Source organism: Drosophila elegans, unplaced genomic scaffold, assembly GCF_018152505.1.
Source record: "Drosophila elegans isolate 14027-0461.03 unplaced genomic scaffold, ASM1815250v1 contig_468, whole genome shotgun sequence".
NCBI lineage: Eukaryota > Metazoa > Arthropoda > Insecta > Diptera > Drosophilidae > Drosophila > Drosophila elegans.
Window position 1 is genome coordinate 2,033,688 of NW_024545855.1, and position 16,286 is coordinate 2,049,973.

The 16,286-nt window shown below is 38.3% G+C and overlaps 1 protein-coding gene across 3 annotated transcripts in view; it reads left to right on the forward strand.

Annotated features, from left to right (window-relative positions):
• Nucleotides 1–16,286, forward strand: part of LOC108143905 (5-hydroxytryptamine receptor 1) — a 53,742-nt gene that overhangs the window by 30,534 nt on the left and 6,922 nt on the right. For 2 of the 3 annotated variants that reach the window (XM_041708961.1, XM_017268482.1), the window contains one exon: nucleotides 13,438–13,516. The exons of the other annotated variant lie outside the window; for it this stretch is intronic. The gene's annotated coding sequence lies outside the window, so the exon portion shown is untranslated. The remainder of the gene's footprint in view (nucleotides 1–13,437; nucleotides 13,517–16,286) is intronic. 3 annotated transcript variants of the gene reach the window in all.

Genomic DNA, 16,286 nt, shown 5'->3' on the forward strand with positions numbered 1-16,286 from the left:
CTGTTATTTTTCGTCATTCTCAGTTAATTGTGATTTTGTTTACTGACATCCTTGTCTCTCCTGTCGCTCGACCCCTTGTCAGGACTCGGCTTTGTTTGCCCTTCTACTTTGTCTGTGGATCCGGGCGCATATTTACTTTAATTTTGTTTTGTTGTGTTATTTCGTCACCGCCCAAAAAACTCAGCCACCCCACCGATTTCAGCGTTGAACGCGCTTTTCTCATCGCTTTGAGCGCTTTTGTTTCGTATTTTCGCGTTTTTCCACTTTTTCGGTGAGCCCCAAACTTTTTCATTTCGTTTTTTATCTGCTTGGGTTGCGCGCAATTAAGTCAGCGAAATGTTTTTGGCCACGTCAAGGCGACGACGCTGACATTGAGGACCCCAGAGGAAATACCCTTTTTAATTTCAAGCATATTTTTCCAGCACCAAGTTGTTTGAAGGCATCTTGGCTCATTTTTACACAGTCAAACTTGCTTAAACTGAATACTTTGGCTAAAAAATATGTCAAGCTATGAATCAAATTATTTATTTTCCAAATACAAATAACTTATTCATCATATATTTTAAAGGCTTGTTATAATGTCTTTAAAGCTTTAAAGCAATTGCCTCGTTCTTTTAACGAGCCGAAGCAAATTACATTTAAGGAAGCTTAAGCTACCGAAGCTCAACTGTATATTTGCAGCTGCCTTAATCGCTTTGTCTGGCTTAATGAAAACAAATTAAATTTTTGGCAAGCAGCAGCGGCCTAATAAATATTTATTATGTGCTCAAAACTTGCCCTGCTCACACGATCTCAAAGAGGGGTATTCTGCATACCCGATTCCCGCTGACCTGACACGTCCAGACCAAAAAGCTGGTCCTGGCAACCAGGACCTCCCACTGCGGTCAGTGGTAAATGGTCAGCGGGATGTGGATGTTAGTTTGGATGTGGACATGGGTCGGATGTAGCTCTGCTCTGACATGGCAGTCGGTCCATAATTACGTCCAATTAAGCGGCTTTGAATTGAAAACTAGTGCTCCCATTTCTATTAAAATTTGCACAGGCTTCGAGTTTCCGTTTAATTGTCCTGCTCATGGAATTATCAGTTCGAAAAAACATTCTGCATTGAGGCTGTTTTTTGTGGTTCCTAGTATAAGGAAAAAAGAAACTAAAGTTAACTTTTTCATTTTTTGTCCAGGAAATGAATATGTTTATTTGAAAATCTTTAAGCTACTGCTGTCAAAAATAGAATCCGCTAATTAAGATTTCCGTACCGTGTTCCACTTTGAATTGCTGGTGATATGGTTCTTTTACAATCATAAACAGCAGGCAATACGGCTGGCAAAAAGCGGTAAAACACATTAATATCGTTGCAGCAAAAATCCAATACGATTCTGATGGATTTGCAGTTGCAATGGCAGGTGACGAGGGCAACAGCAAAAAACGTTTCAATGATTGCCTCTTTTTGTTGCCCGTTAAATTTTCCTGTTTTTCATTGTTCCGTTTCCCTCTCAAGGGAACACAATGAGGTATAGTGGGCGGAAAAGTGTGAAATTCGATATGGCAAACATGCATTCGACTGCGAGTCAGCTATGTTTTAAGGCTTTATTTTGGTGTATGTACTGCCAAAAATATCACTTTTATTCATTTTTAATATGTGCACTTTTGACTCATTACTTTACTGGAAAATAAACACGAAGCCAATTTTTCAGCAAAATAATTTATATTGTTGTTGATAATCATTAACCATTTCTTTTATTATTTTTCTATAAAAATTGATTAATTAAAGTAGGTATCAGACTTTAAATTTTAACTATTGTTATGTGAATCAGAGTTAAATAATTTAAATTAAAGTAATACTAATCCCACGAAAATAACGTATATAGTTGAAGACGTGCCAAATTCCTGTGGTTTTTTTTTCCTCTCTGTATATGTGGTTACAGGAGGAAGGAAAAGCAAGGAAACTCGACTGCGGGCAAACAATGAGAAATATCTGGTCCACCTGGTTTGCTGGCCGCACAAAATGTGTGTGTGTATACCGTACACTTCAGCTGGCCGACCGACCTGAACGTGTTTAATTTAATTCCCCGGGCAGCCTGGCTGCAACCATTCGAACCAGTCACTGCACCATGAACACTTCAGCAAATCGCATAAAATGCTAATAAAAATCAAATCAATTTCACAAGTGGTCGCCAGTGGGGCGTGCAGTGCAATAAATTGCATCAAAATCGTGTAACCAAATTGGTTGAATGGCCAGTAAGTGCATTACTTTTGAGCGCTTCTGTCAAATATCAAATTGATGTGCAGCAAACTGTGGCGAAGGCCTGGTGGAGAGCAGCACAGTGCAGCAGAGATGGCCGGCGGAAGCGGAAATGCACTTCCGAAAACCGGAAATGTACTGCCTACGAATTGCAAATGGCGGCCAGATTTCCCCACCCCCCAATGAATATGCAGCAGAAGGTCAGCCGAATTGCTTCGAGTGCCCGAGGCCGCTCAAAGTTGGCCATTCCCGCATATGGACCAAGTTGCGGTCCAATAAATATTTCAGAAACACAACTTTCGGTGCTCAGAGTTCATTAAAGAGGGGAGAACTAAATTTAAATTGCTGCTCTCGGCATGGCCAACTCCTTTGCCTGCTCTCTGTCCATTTGCATATTAATTAAACCTTACAGCCGCAAGGCGCCTGCTAGCCCCCAAGGCCGAAAGGTCAAAATACCAAAATGCCAGCCCAAAAAGCCATAAGCTGACCACACACACACACAAAGCTGCTTCATTAGATGTCGTGGCATATATTTTTGGGACGAGGAAAGTACAACAACTGAGCCCAGTTTAAGCCCATAAAAATTTAATTTCATCTTAACAATGGACGTATGGGCCAACAATTTGCCGTCAGCCGAAATTTATCTTGCTCACCCTGCCGTCGCCGCAATGTGTCACTTAAATATCAATTTAATTTCCATAATAAAGCCAGCGCCTCCAGCACATCCCACACAATGCGGATCCCCGGGGAATTTTCCCTATGATTGACAGTTTGTTTTAGTCCCACGGATGGGGGAGTAACCGAAAAGTAGTTGACAGAACATTGATTGAAATAAGTAGATCAAATATGTATTAATAGATGGGGGAAATTCGGTAGCGAAACAAACGCCCAACTGTTGTTAATTGTATTTACCCTGCTCTTACCGCCCGAAGGAAAATGGAAGAAGAACTTATGCCATTTTCTCAGTGGAGTTTATTTACTTCTGATTAAGGAAATTTAGCTGATTGCCATGCAAATATGTATTAGTTTGATCACAGTTTAGTTGGATAAGCCTGGTGGGCGAAAATCACTTAATATAAATCCAATATTAGCATGATAAAGGTATATAAACCAACAAAAAAATACTAAACCGAGTTCAGATGGCTTAAAGGATTGTGCATTGTTTTAAATTTATAAATGTATATATTTTGTTAAAGTATACTCGTATGCAAATGTTAATTAGTATTTAGCTTGTATATGTGAAGTACAAGAAAGCTTTATAGTTTGTACGTGTTTTTGTTATAAGTGAATTTAATGCAACCCTAAATGAACTGTTACAAATATGGATGAGTGTTTAGAGCGAAACTTCTTAAGCAAACTTCAATTTTGTTTTATCTTTAATTGCAAAATGTGTTCACATAATACCTCTGTTCAATTGAGCTTTTTCCAGAAACTATAGAAAAAACTTGCACTCAGAGAAAATTACATCTTAAATAGATAAACGTTATTTACAGTAAAATATGCTTTATAGTATCCACTTTCAATAAAAAGAAATTAAATTATTGATAAAATCAGGTGGAATGTTGATAAGTATATGCTTCAGATATACTGACTTAAAAAAAAATTGTTTACTACCTTAGAGTGAAATTTCTCAACAGTTCAGTGAATTCAATAAACACCAGTGCATATAAATGTTTTCCCGAGAATGCAGCAAACAACAACATAAAAGCAATACGAATGAAACAATAAAAGCAAACTTAAAAGTCCATTAAAAATACTTAAGCGACTTTATAAAGCCAGACCGCGTCAACTTGGTGACAGAGAGCGGAAAATTTAAAAGTGGATGTGGGCGACTGGACTGCATAAAACTAAACCAAACCCAACTGAACTGAACTGTGCCAGCAAATATATTGCAAACACTTGATGGCCTGCTACGAATGCAGAGGGAAAAATGTGGCTTAAAGATTTTAAAATAATACTGATATCAATCAAGTATTTCTTTAAATATTAATTATACATAATTTATTTGTATTTGCAAATACATAAATTTACTGGGCTTATTGGTATCCTGCAAATTTATCAACTTTTCACATCAAATGTTAATTTCTTTTAAGCAGTAGCAAAAAGTATACATATTAGTTGTTAATTTTTTTATATTCATCCATTCATTCATTATGCAATAATATTTTTTCCTGTGTTGTGTTGCCGACAATAAATAGAAATCTCAATTTACACTGCGTTAGTTGAGTTCCCGTTCTGGATTTTTCCGAGAGGCGATGGTGGTTACTAATGCCACTAGGACATTGTTGTTGTTGACTGGAGGTAAAGGAGGTGCTTAGTGGGCGGAAAGTGGGTGCCCTTGCTGCTGTGCGAAACCCAGTCGCCTCCCTAATGGCACTTGCGATGGCTGCGGTTATAGTCGTCGTTATCGTTGACGATGATGTTGATTGGCGATTCGCCGGCGCATGCATGGATATGTCTCCATCGTACTAATCCTTAGGCGATGTCCTTTGGAAAACTGCACAACGGGTGTTTATATGTTGAGACAAAAAACTTTTGCTCCACTGATGCGAGCAACGAAGCCAAAAACCCAAACTTAACCGACGCATAGTTCAATTAAACGATAAAAGTTCTGCTCTTGGAAAGTTTCTCACTGCGCTAATACGTGACATAATTTGCGGTAATGCCATTGGATTGGACAGAAAAGAATTGTGGCAGACAGTCCCGAGGGGTTAACTGACTCTCAGATGCAGAAACAATGTTTGCAACTTGTCTACAAGGACGAGGAGAGCGCCTCAATTAGCGCCCACTTCCGTTTCGACCAGTCGAGCGAGTCCAAGGGGAAATTGCTGGCTTTTCTTCTGCGAAAATTAGTGGAAAAACTCAACCGCAAATGCACTTCTCACCAAAGTAAGCCGGCCTTGAGGAATTCCAGATTCACGAGGATGCAGAGCACTTTGCTTGTAACGAAAAGCGGCAACCTCAGCTAATTGGCTTCTTGAACGCAAGTGGTAGTAACTCAATTGGATTGTGGTCTGGACCTATCTTGACTAGAGCTTTGTTTGCTATTTGCCAAGCTCTTTTTAAAAATGCAATAGTTGGACAAACTGGAACAAGGGAAGATAATTCATTGAAAATTATTGCCAGTACAAAAGGCAGGCAAAATATGCTAATTCAATCCACGAGTCAAAGTCATGCTTCTATTTTTTTTACCGACCAAAGTGCAGCCAATTCAATTTTAATTTCCTGTTTCCCACATAAATCATACAAATTTTGATAATGGGCTATGAAATTAATTTATTAATATGTAAATTTGACACTAATGCGAGGTATTTAATTTTTCAGCGAGGAATGTGGCACGCAAATCAATACAAAAGTAAAGTACTGAAAAATATCTAAATAATTTAATTAGCCTGACGTGTAAATGTAGTGGTATTTAAATGCGTTTGAAAAAAATCCATTAATAAAAAATAATGGCATAAATTCGGTAAAACCTCAGAATTTCTGATAAAGTTTTTACTAGCAACTTTCTTTTTTATACCAGCAGTTGAGTGTGATTTACAAAATGTTTAAAATCTTCCCTTTAAATTAAATGCTCCGGATTTCAGATGATCCCCAGCTGCCAAAGGGGAGAATGCGCAATTTTCGCTAGCTGCTTAACATTTGATGAGGCTTTTACAGAATTTTATGTGCTTCAAATGTGCAACAATTTTGCTTTCGCTCGCAACCATTTTTTGTCTGAAAGTGACAGCGCATAACTTTTCGCAAATTGCTGCATCATTTCAGCTTCTTTGGGTAAACTATTTCCGCTCGAGCCTCGCATAAATATGAATTTACAAATTTACATGCCACTAAAAAAGCAACAAAGTTTAGTTTTTTTCCAGCTGCAACTATGCGGCCAGTAAGGACATTTTTGGGGAAGGGCGGAAAACAGAGGAAAACCTCTCAGAAAATAGGCACAAAAGTCTGCGATGAGATAACGCTTTGTTGCTGGCCGACGTTGACAAACCCTCACTTTTGTTGTTGTTTGTGCTGTTCGGTGTTGTTGCAGCTCTGGTGGAACGCATAAAAACTTTTTAATTAAATTCTCCTGCCAAGCCAGGAGCCACTTGTTGTCTTTTGAAGGGCGCGGGAGGTGCGGTGCAAAGAGTTCAGTTGGTGACAAGTTTGCATAAAGTAGTAAAAAAGCTATTTTTATACCGCCAAGAGGTTCGGTGCACTGGCCAAAAATAGCGCAATAAATCAAGCCTCCCAAGAGAGCTACGGCATAAATTAAAAAAGACTTTATATATTTTGTTTATGCACCTAAATTTCATAACCTAGTTAATCCTATACAACTTGGACTTACTTTCTATTCTAGTTAAAATATTTACATTGTTAAAACCAACTAGTGGGATTAGGGAGTCTAATACATTATTATAAAAGTCAATCTTAAACTTAACAGCTTGACATAAGATATTAAAATTTAAATTGTCCTGTGTAAAATTTGAGGTTTAACTACTGGAAGTTTCCAACTTCATCGAAGTTGGTTCTCAGAAAAGTTGTAACTTCTCAAGGAAGGAGAACAGCTGAGAAAACTTTAACGTTTCCACTTAGCAGAGTGAACTCCAATTTGGCTGCAGTTAATCATAACGTAATCAAAGTGTGTTTATTCTTTAACAATAATTTTTTACTCCCATTTTAAATTATTTTAAATTGTCAGCAATTTTTGACTTCAAACTCGAGTGGGCAATGAGATTGTAGCTCTGCTAGCCTTCGGAATCAATTTGGAAACGTTTAAATTGTATTTTTCTTCCTTCCTTCATCTGTCGACTATTTGCCTTGGGCCCTGGGCGAATTCCGCCCGGCTTCTCATTGGGTTATCCCCGGACTCTCGACTCCGAACTCCGGATGCTCGGAGCAGTTGCAACAGCCAGTCGTCTGCTTATGCATCCTTTTCCTCCTGCTGTCTCATCCTTCGGCTCCGTCCAGCCGCAACAAGTGTCTGTTTGTCCCTGCACTCTGTGAGGACTCCTTGGGGTGGGCAACTGTTGCATCTCTGCTCGCTGTTTGCATTTTTATGGTAAACTGCCTCGGGCAAGTCAATGTTGCTTTTTGGGCTCCTCAATTAAAGGTGGCTGCGCGGAAAATGTGAGGGAAAAACCCATTAACAATCACAATTTTATAAAAATACATTACAACGTAAAACTTTAATACTTGTAGACAATGTTTTCGTGTCAAACCGTTTTGGTGCATATTATTTAATAATATTTACCAAGAAGTTTATTAAATTAAATATTTTTCATAGCTTTTTTTAAAATTTAAAATAAATTAGTATGTTAAATTGTCCTTAAACAATGACCATTTTCTAAAATAATTTAATCTTCCACTTCACTAGCCATCATTTTATATCAATTTGCAAAACCAGCAATACGAAATGCAGAGATTTTCCAGAAATTTTCCGTAGCTTTTCACCGCTTACACTTACATTTAGCAGAAGGGTCAGCGTGACAAGTGGGAAAAGTTTGCAGACCGCTGACAAGCTCTGAACTTTTCCGACAAATTGCTCGACCCCTCAGCGACATTTGCACCTGCCTCTTGTGCCCCCGGGAAAATTTCCCCCTTCCACTGCCATCAAAGATACATTCATATATCACTGTCAGCGGAAATTTCTTGTCTTCGGTTTTTGTTTGCTTGCCTTTTGGGCTAAATATAGAGACTTCTTCGCCGAAAAGTTTGGACAAAGTCAGATGTGAAATAAACATGCTAAAAATCGAAAATTCAATTTAAACGTCACAGCGCTCTGTCATCAAATCATAATTTCGCTCAAAGGAGCGTGGAGCAGTGGAGAGCTCTGCTGATACCGTATGCCAGAAACGTGTCTGTTGGCCTTCGAAAATCTGGCAAATGTCAGACGGCTTGTCACAGAGAGGAAAAGCGGCTAAGTATCTTGTGTGCGTTGCGTATAAGTATCTCATGAATGAATGGCAGACGCAGCATTTTCCCCACAATGAACGTAGAACGGAAAACCGAAATGCATCGGGGTTGTGCCACTTGCCAATTTCCCAGTTTTTGGCAGCACCAAAAAGACCAAAAGAAGCACCAGCTGTCATTGATTGCGGGGTCGTTGAATTGAAAGAATCTTTCTGAATGGGCGAAATTGCAGGCCGTCTAATAGATCCAAGTGATTTGGTCGGATTTCAGCCACCCGGCATCGAATTAAGTTGGCACCATTTTTTATTTGGCTTTCAATTTTGGTACGTATACTCAAAAAGAAACATGCAACTGACATATGAACGAATTTACTGATTGAAAACCAATTGGAAAAGAAGAGTGTGAAAGGAGAAAACGTTTAATATAAGAAATAGTTCCTTTTCTCATAAAATTGCATTAGATCTCTTAGCCACAACGTTAAAATTTAACATTTCATAGTATAAAATATTCATGGAATTTAAAAAAAATAACTGGAATAAAAGTAAATCAATATATATATATATATATATATATATATAAATATTACAGAACAACTCATTTAATGTTCTGTTTTCTTCAAGTTTTAATAAAAAAACACAGGACTGTTCGACCAAAAAAAAAATTCAAGAGCTATTGTTCCAGCAATTTCCCATCAATTAATGAGCTGCCATGACTGCCAACCGAGGCTGATTGAGTTACCAGCAGCTGAATTCGGCCATCAGCCATTTCCGATTCTCGGATTTCAATCAAAGGAAAATATTTACATTTTTCACTTAGCCAAGCTTTTCGAAATGAAATGCCAAACAAAGGACACAAAATGCGCCAAGGCAATAAAGTGCGGAATAAGAAACCGAATAATTGTATAAAATAAGCAAACGAGCCACTAAAGAGGCTGAAACGGCAGCCTTGAAGTTTCAGATCCCAGCTTCTTGGCAGCAGTCTGAAAAAGAATTAAACTAATATTTATCAAAGAGATGAGCGAGACGTGCTTCAAGCTAAACAAAAGACGACAGCGAAAGCCGGCGCCACCGGAGGAGAAATGAGGAATGGCCCCATGGCAGGACGGGCAGGATAAGCAGGACGAAATAAGGAGCAGGATGTGCGGTATGAGCTGGATGTGGATGTGGATGATGCGAGTGAGATGCTGCAGCGTCACGACGGACTAAGGACTCAGAACTAAGGCAAGTGACGCTGTCAAAAAGCGGAATGAATGGACCCGCTTTATCTGCTACGTCCTCCACTTTTTGGATGCACTGACAAAAAATAAGTCCTTTTTAGAACCGTACGGTATTTAAATCATGTTGGTATTAAGTAACTTTTCTTGTGACCTAAAAGCGTCTTTTCTGTTTTGTTTAATTTTTTTTGCTTAGCATAAAATTGTGTTTCTCATCAATTATTTTCTTTAAACTTTCAATTTAATACTTTAAATTAAAAGATCCGTCAATGTCAATGAATAGTTTAAGGAACAAATCTGTGAACAAAATTACTGTGAAATTGAAGGAATGTTTTGTATTGCATCTGGCTTTTTTGGCAGTGAATGTGAGCCAGAGTGGCGCTAAAAGTTGAACCAAATTTATGCTAATTAGCAGCTGCTAACCAGCGTTAAAACTTTGCACTTAAAAAGCGCTGGAGAAGCAGAACCTCCCGACATGTGTTCTTATGTGCTCCAACCTGGCGGGACCGGAATTTACGGGCTGGCAGATCCTTCGGCATTATGGCTCCTAAAATTGGATAAGTGCTGCTTTTCGGACAGCTGGTCCGCACAATGGACAGTCAGATATACTACATATTTTCTAGGGAGTGCGGGCATATTCTTGGCTCAGCACTTTTTCAGCCGCCTCATTCTGCTTTGTTGGGGAGTGACTTCACAGCTGTCCCCCTCGAAACATTCAAAAATTTACCATTTATAAGTATTTATTTCGGTTGGGCGGCGGTGGGAGTGGTCTGGGGTAATTGCATTGAAATGGGAAAATAAAACGGCTATAAATATGCCCATTGTGTGCCAGTACGATTCTAGAGCCAACAATGCGCCCCATAAATTAACTAAATTGAAAACCATTTCGGTGCAGCGCTCTCAAAAGCTTTGTATACCCCCCAAAACCCCCGACCTTCAGCGCTAGCAACACTTTTATATTCATTACATTTCATACTGAGCTCCGGTCTATTGTGCCCTGCCTTTGAAAGGGAAACTAGGCTTTATTAGACGGCTGGTAATTATGTGTTGATTTTGAATTCATGTCTTGCTTTTGGCTTTTTATTCGTTTTAATAAATAGCTAATAATAAATCCAGAATTTGTTTTTAATTTATTGAATTACTTTTTGTAGGGATACAGAGATTTGTAAACATTTGGAATAATTATTTTATTATAAACAAAATTCTTGTATTCAAAAGTATGAAGGCTTTTTTCCACTACTATTCACTTAACTTTTTTGTTATATTTTTCGTAAATATTTTTTTTATCAGTGAACAACATATTTAGCTTGCAAAGTCAACAAGGAATATGAAAAATTCAGCTGGGTATATAATCAGCTTGTAAGAGCGTTAAAAAGCCAACATAGAAATTCGTGCCACATTTTTGTAGCTTTTTTTCCTTCTGATGCGCTTTCCGCTCACTGCGCACATAAATATGCAATAGAAACTTTTCTCACGTTTTTGATTGCATTTTTTGTGCAGCGTCATAAATATTTAATGTTTACTTTCGCCGGCAACGGAAGATCTGACCTCTTTAATATCCTTGCAATATTTATGGCTTTTCCATGTGGCCGCCGGTAAGCAACTGCAATGTGTTGAGTGCGGTGGATTTCTTTTAATGTCCTTATTAAAAGGGGAATGGATAAGCCAGGGAAATGCGACTCCTTGGCAATGTTCCTAAATGTGGCCAAAAACCACACGATGCACTTCATTAACTTAATTAAAAATCTTGGCATCAGCTCGGCAAATAGCTTGTATGAGTGCATGAAAGGGCGGTAAGTGCAAGTGCAAGAACCGCAAAGCGAGTAATTTCCAGCTGAGTGCAAATAATGCGCTTTTCCACATGAACACGGTAAAAAACGGAAGGAAGGTAAATTATTGTAGTCTGACTTTAAAATTGTCTAACCAAATCGAAAAACCTCAAGAAAATTGTGCCGTATTAGCACTAAATATATATAGCTTGTATGATTTTTCAAATATAAGGATGTTATCCCAAACTACATTTAATTTGTTCCTGTGTAACCACACACACTTCCATAACGCAGCGCACGGAGCGTAAACTCAATTAAAAACTGTCGAGCTGTTGCCGCCACGCCGCATTTCGCCTGACGACTGAAGTTGATTATCTTTATCCAGTGTCAGAAAAACACACACACATGTCGCTCTCTGTCTCGCTTTTCTTTTTCCAGGCTTTTCATAGGTTTTTCCTAGCTGCCCATTGTTTTTTTCCATCCACACTTAACGCCGCACGCAAATGTATTTTTTCGTTTGAGAGTGCATGGACTTTATTCTATGATAGCTTGTAAGTTTTATTTTCCTGTTGCCGGGAGTACCAGCAAACGTAATTGGATTTAAAATGCAGTTGCATTCATAAATTAGCCATCTAACTGGTTTGGAATGCACAATGTAGAGGCCACAAAGCAGTACAGGATGTAAGCCAAGTACCATGCTGAACAGTCAGATCTCATAAATGCCATTCGGGAATTGTGTTTGCCTGGGAGTTCTGGCCAAATAAATTTGTCATTCAACTGAGCCACCACATTGCTGAACAGAGAGAAAAACGCACAATTTTTGTTTAACTTTGAGCTTAATACAATTGAAATTGTTGTAGACTTTAAGAACTATTTAGAACATTTTCAAATCTGATTATGTTTCTGGGACACTGACGCGGTAACAATATTTTACTTCCTACATTTTAAGCGTTACAAAAAAAATTATTTAGGTAGAATAAGTATGATGCAAATTGTAATTATATTCGAAGCAAAAATATTCGTATTTATTCCGTGTTATTTAACAGGGGCGTATTTTATTTTAAAAATGGTTTGATTAACTTCTCTTTTTATTTTAAATGTATAAAGTTTTTTTAGACCTCTCAAATCTGATGAGGTTTCTGGAAAACTAAGACATTTTATGGTTAATATTGTATATAAATTATACCCAATATATAAAAAAAAAAAAAAAATTTAAATTAAATCAGTCCGATCTCAAGTCTTAACTTATTTTTTGTTTCAAATGTAAAAAAGACTTCAATGAATGCTGAAAACACAAAATGAAATAATTTATATATTTTGTATACGACATAAGTGAAATATTAAAGATTAATCAATCTAGTAAATCTTGATATAAGATTCTTCAACATTTTTAAATTACTGTTTTATGAACATTTACATTGTGAATTTTGATTCCATATGTACTGGTCGATACTTTGTTCTCTGTGTGTGTTCATCTAAATGCAGAATAGGGCAAACAAAGTCAGGGCGAGTGGAGTGATTGGGGTTCGCAAACGCGTTCGCATCTCCCAGCGGCTGCATGTGGGGAATTTTTATGGGGTGAGCACTCACCACCCGCTTACTCTGTGTAACCCCCTTGCCGCTACTGCCATATCTGCTATGCTCTGGTGCACTCTGTTGCAAATGCAATGCCTACAATGTCTCAAATGCGGCTAAGCATGACGTTGATGAAGCGCATGCAACAGCTCAACTTAGTTGAAGGTTCATGGAATGGCAGGTTGATGTTGCTGCTGTGCTTCTGTTGCTGCTGTTTCTATTGCTGCTGTGCGGCGATGTGTTCCTGTTGCCGGCTAAATTTGTTGCTGACAATTTCTTGTTAGCGCGAACCGCACATGTAGTGGTTTCGTGTGCGTGTGTTCTAGACGATAAATTTTCAATTTTTCAACTCGCGTGCGTTTGTGTGAGTGAGCGCGCTTTAGCGTTTCCGCCTGTTTAGCCACCGTTCAACGCAGCACAACATGGCGTATGATTGATGCCGTCTCTGGCAGACATTCGCACACAAGCGCAGAAACCAGCAAACAGGGGCTTATTATATTTACATAAAAACAAAATCTCGCTTGGTTAAAGGGTGATGGGGGGGCTGACGTGAGAAATTCTATAGCTAAGCCCACTCTTACCTCATGTCTCGCGATTTGATGGAGCACCTGACAGCCACACACTCACAGTTGTAATCCCACTATGGTGGCAGCACCAACACCATATCTCAAAACACGCTTAACTCCCATTATGTGCTAAGGTTCTTTAATTACTTACACACGCCTCATCACTTATCTCATTCATTGCAGCCATGCGTTGAAGACGTCCGCTAAATTCTGAGCCAAAGAAAGAGACGGATAGACGGGCAAAACAAGAGACAGGAGATATGTGAGTCTTCGCTTTTAGCCAATATTGGCGTATATTTAACCATTGGCGTATATTAGAACCTACAAAATCAATTAAAAACCTGCTCTGATCTGAGGCCGTTAAATCATATTAATAACACTTTTGGATTATCAATTCAATAAATCAATTCATTTAAAGGAGGAAACTTTTAAAACTTAGACATACATTTATTATTTGCTGCTCTGTTTACAAACAAATTTATTCAACCACACATCTAAAAATATTATATTGTTTTATTCACTTACATAAATTAAATTACAGAAATCAAATAAATTCAAACTGCACTATGAAAACAAACTGGAACATAAAAAACTTGAAAAGTTTGTAAACAACAGTATGATGTTATCATGTGACATTCTTTTATCACCCTAAGCTTTGTACAAATTCGGAGTCTTCAGCATTTTTGTTCCCTGCTTTTTCATTTTTATGTTTATTGCTAACCTTCCGAGGAATTTAATTTTGCCATTATTGAAAGGCAGTGAATGCATTCTCTAGAGCACTCTCGGTCCTTGGAAAACAATTCAATTAGTGGCAGCTAAGAGACAAAGTTATCCGACGGCAATATAAAAAGATTTTATGACTCACTCAAAGGATCATGGTAGAGGAAATACCACGTTGGTCGGCATTCTCATAAAAGTCAGCTTGAGCATATTGAGTGGAAAATGGTTAGACCAGCAATGCACTTAGCTGCGATGCAGCTGCTGCATTTTCCCTTAAATATATTAGAATGCATTAGATTAAAGCATCGGCATCAGATGTCCCTTTCTTTGTATCAGAAAATTCTGATTAAAAGGATCCTTTGGTGAGCAGGGAAAAAATAAAAGCAAATTGCTATTGGCCTAGTGATGAGCCATTACATTGATTAAAACCTCTGCAGAAGGCCAACAAGTTGGAGATTTGCCAACAATTAGCAGCTGTAAAGCGTAACCAGATGATGCCCCGCCCACCGGCTGCCGAAGTGGGCGGCAGGGCAGGGACAAAGGCGACACTTTAACTGAAAATATTTCCGTAAATAAATGCGAAATTACATTTTTTATGATGATGTCACAGCGCGCCAGAGAAATAATTTTAAAACCAATAAATTGTGCAAAAAACAACCGACAACAACAAAATGAGCTATAAAAGGGCAACAACAAATGTTTGACTTGACAAAACGGGCATTTATGTAAGGAACATAAATTCCTTTGGCGGGGAATCATCGATGTTGTCTTTTTTGGGTCTTCATATGGCCACCATAAATAATCAAATGAAAATAACAAAAGACTATAAGGCGCAGTACCGAAATATGCAAATGTCTGTGTGGAAATGGCAAAGGCAGAGCTTATGTCGTGTTGTTTTCCACCAGGAAACGGAAACGAAGGCGAATGCGAAACGAGACAGGCCGTACCCGCAATTTATGTAAAATTCAATGCTTTATTACATCACACACGCAGTATTCCGCTCCCTCATATGCAAATCATATCACTCATACGCCCACGTTAACTTTAAATGCAAAACATTATCAAAAATGAAACACCAGTGAAAATGTCAGCCCCGAAGAAACAAACTCACCATAACAGCACTAAGAAGGATGCGAGTTCCTAAAGATAAGCAAATGTTTTTGTTCTCTCTCTCGTTTCGACACATGTATGTCCTGTGCACAAATTTTATTATGCACACAAATAAACAAACACACACTTCCTCAAATGCCTACATATGCCAGGCATTTTACACGAACTTTTGTTCGACACTCTCCAACAAAATTGATGGCAAACAATCAGGCTCTCACATTTTCCACTCACTTTTATGATTCCCCGTCTCTGACCTTGACTTGGGGAAATGCTTTCGGAAAGGTTGGACATACTCGATATTTGATATTCCATTTTAAAGGATTGCTGCTCATGACAGTGAAGGAATTCGCAAAAGGCTCTAGGGATTCCCATCATGGGACTTAAGCTTTTACTGGGAAAAATAATCGAGAATCGGTGGAAATTACACAACTTTTATTTATTTGCTGAAAGGGAATGGCCATACAACAATTTCAATTACTTTTAATCCGTTGTTTTATAAATAAACATTTTTATTTCATTCAATTATTAAATTGTAATTTTAAAATATAAAAACTATATGGCACTTGTTATTGCATGTTTTACGGGCTGTCGAACTAGCCCATAAAGATTTTTTTTAAAGCTATGAATTTAAAAACGAAGTTTCACTTTTAACAAACGTATTTTATTGTGAAACACGCTAAATATTTTATCCTGATTGCTTTCCACATTTTGTTGCTCGGTGTAAGCGCGCCGGCATAAATATATGATTCGAAATCAACGCATTCATTATTTACAACCATGGCAACGCGAAGCGAAAAAGCGTAAGGCAATGTAAGCCAACAGCAGCTTGACACATAAACATCAAGTGCGCAAGAATTCGCCCCTCGGAAGCCCTGATTTGGCCTTGTTCTCGTCTGGCAGCCTCAAAAATCCCCAAAAAAAAATCCAGAAAAGGGGCGTCGATGTCGACAGCGGCAATTTAAAATTGCTGGCTTTTTAACTCGCATCCATTTACAGCAATTTCATGAGCTCTCGAGACGTGTGTGTCCCTCGTGTGATGTGTCAGGTTGAAATTACATCGGGCACTTGGCAAATGGCAAAAATGCGGCAAGGATAACACACATATGCGACTGGCCCATAAATAAGCATGGACGAAGCAAAAATTGAATGTGAATCCCCGGCACGAGAAATCAAATTTTATGACTTTGTAATTGAAAAGAGCC